Consider the following 10665-nt stretch of genomic DNA (forward strand, 5'->3'; position numbering starts at 1 on the left):
GCAGGGACATCTGTGCACCCTGGGATCCCAGGGTCCTGGGCATCTGCATGGGGATGGGCAACATAACAAAGGACTGTCTGGAGGCCTTTGGAAATGGGAATTTATGGACAGGTGGGACTGCTCAATCTGACTGCACCAGGCCCTCACCTCTGGATCTCCTTCCTGCTTGGCAGGGTTCCGTTTCCAGGGAGTGTGGGCAAGGACTGGCACTCACCTGCACAGAAAGGCTTCTGCCTTTTGTCCCTGTAGCTAAACCCAGGGTGAGATTCCTCCTTTAGTGCTCAAAGGAAAGGAAATCCCAGAAGGGATGTGCTCTGTCTTTGAAATCATTACCAATTGTGAGGAAGACCCCTGCTAAAGTAGGATGTGTCCCTTATCAAAGAAGGTCACCCTTCTGACCAAACTGATCCCAGCCCAAAGGCCAGGCCTTCTGCTGGGCTCCGGACGGGGTTCTGCAGGCAATGTGCTCAGGGGAGAGACCTCCACTGGCCTCACTTCTCTCAGGGATAACACATCCCATCCCATCCCAAGGGTTCCCAAGATGGCCACAGACAAGAGCAATGGGATCCAGCACACTTAACGACTGTGTCGAATATCAGGTTTAGGACTTTCCCAACCAGACAGTCATGAACCACATATCCTGAACATGAAGTAGCTATGAAAATAAAATAAAAAAGAAAACCAGGACATTTAACAAGGACCTTTTCCCCAGGACCTCCAGGACTGCACTGAGCAGGTTCTGGGGCAGAACACATCCCACAGCTGGCCCAGGAGCCCCATGCAGTGCTGGGGGGTTCCTGACCCTCGGGCCCACTGAGGCTCTCCTGGGCCAGGGAGCTGCCTCAATTGCCACAGCACTCGGGCATCACACAGGTGCCTCAGTCCCACCAGAGCACAGCCACCCACAAGAGGGTGAGACTCTTCTGCCACACACCAGGAGTGGAGAGGAACCTCCCAGGCCCCTTCACTGTCCCTTGGCACATTCATTTCAGCCTGACCCTCAAAGCCCTGCTCAGCAACATCCCCCGCTAGAGTAGGATGTGTCCCTGGTCAAAGGAGGTCACCCCTCTGACCAAACTGATCCCAGCCCAAAGGCCAGGCCTTCAGCTGGGCTCTGGAAGGGGTTCTGCAGGCAATGTGTTCAGGGGAGAGATCTCCATTGGCCTCACTTCTCTCAGGGATAACACATCCCATCCCATCCCAAGGGTTCCCAGGATTATTATTGCAACAGCACATCATCAGAAGGGTAAAACTAACCTGTCTCATGACGGTCTAAACCAAGCTCAGATTCCCTATTAGTGGGTGAACAATCCAACGCTTGGTGAATTCTGCTTCACAATGATAGGAAGAGCTGACATCGAAGGATCAAAAAGCGATGTCGCTATGAACGCTTGGCCGCCACAAGCCAGTTATCCCTGTGGTAACTTTTCTGACACCTCCTGCTTAAAACCCAAAAAGGCCAGAAGGATCATGAGGCCCCGCTTTCATGATCTGTATTCGTACTGAAAATAAAGATCAAGCGAGCTTTTGCCCTTCTGCTCCACCGGAGGTTTCCGTCCTCCCTGAGCTTGCCTTAGGACACCTGCATTACGCTTTGACAGCTGTACCGGCCCAGTCAAACTCCCCACCTGCCGCTGTCCCCGGAGTGGGTCGCGGCCGGCGCACGCCGGCTGCTTGGCGCCAGAAGCGAGAGCCCCCCTCGGGGTTGGCCGCCCCGCCCCCGCCTCACTGGGTAAGTGAAAAAACAATCAGAGTAGTGGTATTTCACTGATGGCCGGGACGCCGGCGGGCGGGTCGCCCCGCACCGCCGAGCGCGTGCCCGGCTTCCCACTTATTCTACACCTCTCATGTCTCTTCACAGCGCCAGACTAGAGTCAAGCTCAACAGGGTCTTCTTTCCCCGCTGATTCCGCCAAGCCCGTTCCCTTGGCTGTGGTTTCGCTGGATAGTAGGTAGGGACAGTGGGAATCTCGTTCATCCATTCATGCACGTCACTAATTAGATGACGAGGCATTTGGCTATTTATTAAACACATACAAACTGTATATGTTCCTTTTCCAGGTTAAGTAAGGTGGCCCGTCCACCTGATGTCCAAATCAGAATTTTTAACCCAAATATGGGCTAAGACGCGGATATGAGGGATGAACCCCTCCCACCCAAAACCGATTCCACTGTCCAGTGGAGCCAGCCAAGGGGAGGGGCCTTGTTTATTTACAATGTATTTACAGATACAGTCGATCTAGCTTTGCTTACAAAAATATGTGCAATATCGACAGAGGCGAAGAGTACTTTAGATGCTAGGGCCCTCGCGGTTCTCTCTAGCCTCGTTTTAGAGAGACCAAGGGCGGTCAGCAACTCAGTATTCTTGCCTAACCATTTGCCACAGGCTCCCATGGGGAAGCCAACATATTCAATTTCCTTTGCATTCGTCAATTGTTCGATCTGCTTATGAAGGCGCTGATATTTCTTGGCCTTTTCCGAGGCGGCTTCACTCAATGAGATTTCAGAGTGCTCGTACCTCACTGTCACATCAACCACGACTGCTTTAGACCCTTTAACAAAGATCAAATCCGGTTTAAACAATTCGTTTGCCTCATCCCAAATGTGTGGCTCCTTGTCTACTGCCCAACACTCCCTCTTAGCCTCTTCGCTAAGAGTTTCACAGATGGCGTTATGTCTCTTAATCCTGGCTTCCTGAGTGATGGCGCAGTTGCCGACAACGTGGGCCACGGTCTCATATCTAGCTCCACAATGTCGGCAGGATTGAACAACATTCTCCTGTCTACCCCTAGCAAGGAATTCCCTTGTCGGGTAGACATTGGCTCTTAATTGTAGGGCCGTGATTAATTTTCGGTGAGGTATGCCCCCAAACCACCTTATCCAGGCATTACTGATCTCATCATTTTCAAAATTTTCAATTCCATGACCCTGGGATACCAGGTGGATCCACTTTTGAAATTCTAATTTCCTCCAATTACACGGTTTTGGATAGCAAATTTTAGGAGCAGGTGCTTCCCATTCAAACCGGGCTTCATCATCACCCCCCAACTCTACCGCCGGTAGAGGCTCCCAAATTGATGGGACGGACTCTTGTGTCCCCCCTGCTTTTAGCCACAATCTTTCAAATAACCGTTCCAGATGGATTTCCTTCAAATAATTCACAAGAGTCTCATCCAAAGACTGTGCCAATCTATGCAGTCTTCTCGCCTGTATACTTGGAATGAGCGTCACCAATCTGATGAGACCTAAACCACCATCTTTGAAACTCGAGTACAAGATCGCATCACACGTACTTTGTGGAAGATGAAGCCATTCCTTGCCCGTATTACAAATCAACTGGTCAAGGGATTCGAGGAGGCCCACCTTAACCTCAGTATGGTCAGCCAAATATATCAGTCTCGGAATAGTATAAGTCCTGAGTATATCGACTTTCTGGAGAGGTTTTAAAGGCGAACGACCAATTCGATGGAGCCAATCAGTTAGCTTCTCTGATAATCTAGGGTCTGCGAAGCCAGTCCAGGGGTCTACCCATGTGCCAAGATATCTTTCTGAGGAACCTGGGTCGATCATGTTAAGAGGGGATCCGTTTATTACCCATGCGGGACAATCATTGATAGTATATGAGTCCCTTGTTGGCTTGATGTAAAAGCCAAAGTGTAAAAGTGACATTTTTCACCCTTCGTACTGAGGCCAGTAAGATTACAAAAGGCCTCCAGAATTTTGATGTTACAACACATGCCTTCCCAGGAATCACTCAGGAGCACTAGGTCATTGGCAAATGCCATGGCCGTAGTTTTCCAACCCCCATGATGGAAACCTTCACCTTCACGTTCAAGTTTACATAGAAGGGGGTCCATCGCTAAATTAAACAGCAGAGGTGACATAGGGTTGCCCTGTTTGACACCTGAGCGAATGTATATGGGGTCTGTTCTTCCCCTTCCAATGGAAATGTACGTCCTGACATCACGATACATTTCCCTCACTAAATCAATCACGTGTGAATCCACACCTCTCTGGACCAGACCCTCAAATACATGCTCATGACACACGGTGTCAAATGCCTTAGCGATGTCCACGAACACGACCCCCAGATGTTTGTGCTCTCCTTTTGCTGTTTTTACCACAAGTTGTAACAACTTGAGGTTCTCGGCACACCCTGATGCGCAAATAAAACCCCGTTGACGGGGGTTAATGGGACAAGCTTTGGACAGCCTCGCCGTGGCGATCCTGGAAAATAGCCTAATCACCATTGAACCAATAGTGATAGGCCTCCAGTTATTGATATCACCAAGCTTCTCTACATCTGAAGACTTGGGTATCAAGACTGTCCTGCAGTCCTGCAGCACATCTGGAATTGTACCGGTAATAAGCCAGAGGTTGAAGATCTCAGTCAACCGGGAAAATCTCGGGTCTTTTGCAATAATTTGACCCAGAGTAATCCCATCTGGCCCGGGAGCGGAGGTTTTACACATCTCTTTCAAGTTCTTATCCACCTCTTTCTCTGTAATTAGGGCCTCGAACACCACATTGTTCGCCTCCTTGTAAGGAGGGAAACCTAAGAGGCCACCAAATGTACCAGATGTATCCCATCTATTCTTAAAGTGATCGTGGACAACGCTCGATGGTACCTGGCACTGAATGGCTTCAGTGCTGTCCAAGATGATACGCGCAAGGCGCCTTCTATGTGACTCGAACAACAACTGAAATCGCAAGAATTTGCCCCTCTTGATAGCTCTTTTACACATCCAATTTGGTGTAGTCTTGGATGTTTTTTCGCCACGGGGTGCCTGCTTTTTTTGACCCTTACAGATAGATTTGCTCTGGCTAGGCTCCCCCAGAATACCAAGAAACTCGTTATATACGTCATTCACCACACGACGTGGATCTTGCCCATCAACAATTTTCTCAAAGGCCTCCCGATACATGGTGAACTTTCCAACCGATAGTCCCGCTTTGATCATCTTGCGGTATTGGAGCTTTAACTGTCCCTCCTTCGGCAATTTAGCAGACTCGGGTGGATGTTCGATCCCCACAGCGCCTACTAGGCCTTCATGTTCTTCTGCGGAGGGACCTTTCACTAGACGGCGCCTTTTATCGCTTATCTGCTTTGCTGTCTTCATTGGAATATGCTCCGCTAAAGGTTGATTAATGTTCCTTTTACCGGTGTACTTGTCCACCAGTTGTATCAGGAGAGCCTCTTCCTCTTCAGTCCATACTCGTTTGTGGGCCCCTCGGGCCGATGACTCTTTAGGATGGGAAGCAATAATCCGCTCCTCATTCCGCACAAGAGGATGTCTTATCCTCTTGTGCTAACCCAGGCCAGTCTTGGTGGCAAACCCTCGATGGCACACCTCACAGACCCAGTCACCTGTGGGAGCCACACACACCATTCCCTTGCAACGTGGGATGTGACACGAGATACTGTGGTATTTTAGATTTTGTTTACCACACTTCGCACATCTGAAAATGATCTTTCTCTGCCCGTGCACCCTTTTAAGATGATCAATCAGCCCCAGCATCCTAGTAAACCGGGTCTCACATTGAGGACAAGATGGCTGTTTGTCCGGCATCGATACGACCGGTGTTTTTGGCGTACTACCAATAGCTTTGGACCCGTAAGGAGCCTCGGGTGTTTTGGGCTCTTCAGTATCCCCCCTCCTACTTTCGGCCTCAGGTGTTCTGGGCTCTTCGAAACTTCCCTCTGCACTCACAGCCTCTTCCTGGGCCAGCCCCATAGGGGAGATCTCATATGGCTCAGGGAGTTGCCCCAGAAACTCCCAGACATCTGCATGATGTATCCTTTGACAATTCCAGAGTTAACAAACTCTAGACTTACAAGATTGAACCCCTCTTCCCTGGGCAGAGAGGGCACAGATTTGGCATCATTGACCCTTAGATCTAATGGGTCAGTCTGAGTTGCAGTAGAGATGTAACGCAAAGCTAGAGATTGCACCATTATGTCAGTCCGCTAAGTTAAAGAAATGACCAGTCCAAGTGAGGGTAGAAATAGTCAGTAGTCGACCCTCTCTCGAGCTACCAACTTTTGTCCAACATCAACGGCCCGTGGACAAGGCACTGTGCAACAGCGAACAGGCTGCAGCAAACTCTTTGTTTCAGCAGATCGTGATACTACCATTGGGTGGCGAGCCCAACAATAGGGAGGGCTGGTAAATGCCCTCACTCACACTGGGGCAAAAGTCGACTTAGTTACCACAAGGGCATCCAGCGGGACCGCGAGGAGGTGCGACTTCTGCAGCTGAGCCCAGTTAGTAACTATTCTTAAGAGAGTCATAGTTACTCCCGCCGTTTACCCGCGCTTCATTGAATTTCTTCACTTTGACATTCAGAGCACTGGGCAGAAATCACATCGCGTCAACACCCGCCTCGGGCCTTCGCGATGCTTTGTTTTAATTAAACAGTCGGATTCCCCTGGTCCGCACCAGTTCTAAGCCGGCTGCTAGGCGCCGGCCGAGGCGGGGCGCCGGCCCGGGGACCCCCCCCGGGGACCCTCCCCCGCGCGAACCGCTCAGCCGACGCCGGCCGCGGCAAGGCGGGGGGCGGGTGGGGGGGGGTGGGCGGCGCCCGCCGCAGCTGGGACGATCCACGGGAAGGGCCCGGCGCGCGTCCAGCCGCGGCGCGCGCCCAGCCCCGCTTCGCGCCCCAGCCCGACCGACCCAGCCCTTAGAGCCAATCCTTATCCCGAAATTACGGATCCGGCCTGCCGACTTCCCTTACCTACATTGTTCCAACATGCCAGAGGCTGTTCACCTTGGAGACCTGCTGTGGATATGGGTACGGCCCGGCGCGAGACTTACACCCTCTCCCCCGGATTTTCACGGGCCAGCGAGAACTCACCGGACGCCGCCGGAACCGCAACGCTTTCCAAGGCGCGGGCCCCTCTATCGGGGCGAACCCATTCCAGGGCGCCCGGCCCTTCACAAAGAAAAGAGAACTCTCCCCGGGGTTCCCGCCGGCTTCTCCGGGATCGGTTGCGTCACCACACTGGGTGCCTCGTGGCGCCCGTCTCTGCCACTCCGGATTCGGGGATCTGAACCCGACTCCCTTTCGATCGGCTGAGGGCAACGGAGGCCATCGCCCGCCCTTTCGGAACGGCGCTCGCCTATCGCTTAGGACTGACTGACCCATGTTCAACTGCTGTTCACAAGGAACCCTGCTCCACTTTGGCTTTCAAAGCTCTCGTTTGAATATTTGCTACTACCACCAAGATCTGCACCTGCGGCGGCTCCACCCGGGCCCACGCCCCAGGCTTCGAGGCGCACTGCCGTGGCCCTCCTACTCGTCACGGCCTAGCCCCTGCGGGCATCGCACTGCCACCGACGGCCGGGTATGGGCCCGACGCTCCAGCGCCATCCATTTTCAGGGCCAGTTGATTCGGCAGGTGAGTTGTTACACACTCCTTAGCGGATTCCGATTTTCATGGCCACTGTCCTGCTGTCTACATCAACCAACACCTTTGCTGGGCTCTGATGAGTGTCAACATTGGGCGCCTTAACTCGGTGTTCGGTTCATCCCGCAGCGCCAGTTCTGCTTACCAAAAGTGGCCCACTGAGCATTCGCATTCCATGGCGCGGCTCCACGCCAGCGAGCCGGCCCCCTTACCCATTGAAAGTTTGAGAATAGGTTGAGATTGTTTCAGCTCCAAGGCCTCTAATCATTTGCTTTACCAGGTAAAACTGCCCATTGCCAAGTGCCAGCTATCCTGAGGAAAACTTCAGAGGGAACCAGCTACTAGATGGTTTGATTTGTCTTTCGCCCCTAGACCCGCGTCGGACGACGGATTTGCACGTCAGGACCACTACGGACCTCCACCAGAGTTTCCTCTGGCTTCGCCCTGCCCAGGCATAGCTCACCATCTTTCGGGTCCTAGCACGGACGCTCACGCTCCACCTTCCCGGCCCCGCGAAGGGGCGGTGGGTGAGACGGACCGGTGGTGCGCCTGGGACTACCAGGCGCAACATGCGCCACGGGATCCCACCTCAGCCGGCGCGTGCCGGCCCTTACCTTCATTGTGCCGCGGGCTTTCGACAACGGCTCCTGACTCGCACACGTGCCGCCTGTCAAGCTCATTCCTTGGTCTGTGTTTCAAGATGGGTCAGGTGGGTAGCCAACATCGCTGCGGACCCCGGGCACCCCAGCGCGGCCTGTGAGCCCAGCCCAGTGGCGCCGCGCGGTCGGGGCGCACTGAGCGCAGTCCGCCCCGGTTGACAGCAGGGCCGGGGGCCAGCGGGCCCAGCCCCTGCACCCCTGCGAGAAACGCTGTGCTTTGAGGACGCTTACCCCCCGCGAGGGGAGAAGCGACGCCCCCCGCCACGGCGCTACCACGGATGGGGTTTGCCCAGGCGACGGAGGGGAGGCGGAGGCGAGGACCTGCCAAACCTGCGCCAGACGAATGAAACTCGCCGGGTTGAATCCTCCAGGCAGACTGCGCAGGCCCCACCCGTTTACCTCTTAACGGTTTCACACCCTCTTGAACTCTCTCTTCAAAGTTCTTTTCGACTTTCTCTTACGATTCTTGTTGGCTATCGGTCTCGTGCCAGTATTTAACCTTAGATGAAGTTTACCATCCGGTTTAGGCTGCATTCCCAAGCAACCTGACTCTGAGAAGCCCCGGGCCCGGCGTGCTGGGGGGCCGCTACCGGCCTCACACCGTCTGCGGGCTGCGGCCTTGATCACAAGGATTTGGGTCCCCCAAGAGCGCCGCCCAGGAGGGGGGCTTCTGTACGTCACATGTCCCGTGCCCCACTGCGGGGGGAGATTCAGCCCTGGGCTTTTCCCTCTTTGCTCACCGTTACTGATGGAATCCTTGTTAGTTTCTTTTCCCTTGCTGACTAATTTGCTTAAATTCAGCGGCTCGCCATGTCTGATCTGAGGTTGCAAGGCCAAAGCTTGGCCACACCTCCCGGCCCATGCTGCTCCTAAAGAAGTGGCATGCCAACAGGCCAACAGCCAGCCAGCTTCTCCCACCTACTACTCTCACCTCCCTCCCCACTGTCTCCCATGCACCAGGGGAAAACAAAGCCAGAGGTAGAGAAGCAGAGACGGAGTGCCCCATCCCAGAGACAAGAACCAAAAAGGGAGTGTGGCAGAGACAGCCCTGATGGGGGACCAGCCAAGTGGCAGCACGTGATGGCCTTGGTGGAGAGAGAGAAAAGCCATGGTGCTATTTGCACCCCGAGACCGCAACAGAAGAGGAGCGGGGCAGGCGAAGGGAGGAGGGGGTCAGAACCCCTGTCCCTGGCGCTCTCGCCTCACATGCACACGCAGCAGCACAGCACAGTACCCCCGTGGTACCCACCTGCAGACAGCCGCCTGCGTGGCTGGGAGGCTACGGGTGAGGCCTGCACCTCATCTCCCTCTTGCCCCCTCTGTTCTCCCAGCCCACGGTGATGTTTTCAACGCTGTCTCTCACTCTCCTCATCTCCCACCACCACCATACCGCGGCATGGGTGCCCCAAGGACAAACTCTGCCCCAGTGGCTCACTCCAGGAGTGGGGAGCTATGGATCAGTCCCTGAGTCTGCATATAGGGGGATGAAGGCCCTGCGCGGCAACAATGACGATGACAGCCATGACGATGATGACGCCTGCTGGGTCACAGGGAAAAAATTGAGGCCGCCAAGGGAAAAGCATCCCTTGCAAACCCCTGACCGCCTTCCCTCTGGGCACCAGCGAGCCAGCATCATCTCCGCTGCTGACCACAGTCAACTGGCCTGTGAGGCGACGCCAGCCGCACCACTGTGGTGGCCCCCGGACGGCGACTGATCGTCAAGAAATGCTCAGACGGGCGTAGCCCCGGGAAGAACCCAGGGCCGCAAGTGCATTCAAAGTGTGGATGACCAATGTGTCCTGCAATTCATACTAATTCTTGCAGCTAGCTGCATTCTCCATTAACGCACGAGCCGTGTGATCCACCGCTAAGTGTTGTCTGGCTTTTGGCACCGATCCCGCACGCGTGGAGGGGCTGGGACCGCTCACATGAAGCGGCCCCTTTCTCTTGTGCTGAGGACGTGCAGGCGCGTACCTGGCTTTGACCATCCTTACTTGATAGTCAGGATTGCAGACATAGGAGATCCAGCCACACTGAACTGGAATTCTTCCTCAAACCTCCACACTATGGTGGCACTGAAGGAGATCTGAGCAGTCTGGGTCCCACCTGGTGCAACGATGCCCTCCTTGGGCGCAAACTTGAAGCAGAAGCCCACGTTTGCAGTTGAAGGGCTATAGGTGAAGGGAGCATCAATAGCTCCTAGGTTAATCAGTTTCACCTGCAGCAGCAAGAAAGCAAAATGGAAATACATGTGGAATCTTCCCTTCTTGTGAGTTATTGTCTAATGACGCAATTAATACCCAGAAATAGCAGACGATGCTTTGAATGGCAAAAAAATACAACAGGACAAGTTCTGCCTTGAAGTTTTCATGCAAAGCAGCGGCAACTCCACAGAACTGGAGTCCACAACCCTGGGGTTATCCCATGGACACAGAGTTGTGCACCTCTGATCAACATCACCAAGTTCATTCAGACCTGGCCCTGAGAGCAACGTGGGCTGATTGCAGCTGCGTAGGGAATCACCCCAGAGCTGCTGCTGCCCCAGTGAGCACAGCTCCAACAGCACCATCTACTCATTCACCTTTTCCCATGTCATGAA

The 10665-nt window shown here is 54.0% G+C and overlaps 2 pseudogenes; both read right to left on the reverse strand.

Annotated features, from left to right (window-relative positions):
• Positions 1-1227: 1227 nt before the first annotated feature.
• Positions 1228-8894, reverse strand: LOC134426171 (28S ribosomal RNA; annotated as a pseudogene).
• An 895-nt stretch (positions 8895-9789) lies between these two features.
• On the reverse strand, positions 9790-9942 carry LOC134426070 (5.8S ribosomal RNA; annotated as a pseudogene).
• Between the last annotated feature and the right edge of the window lie 723 nt (positions 9943-10665).

This window comes from Melospiza melodia, chromosome 17 (assembly GCF_035770615.1).
Source record: "Melospiza melodia melodia isolate bMelMel2 chromosome 17, bMelMel2.pri, whole genome shotgun sequence".
Lineage (NCBI taxonomy): Eukaryota > Metazoa > Chordata > Aves > Passeriformes > Passerellidae > Melospiza > Melospiza melodia.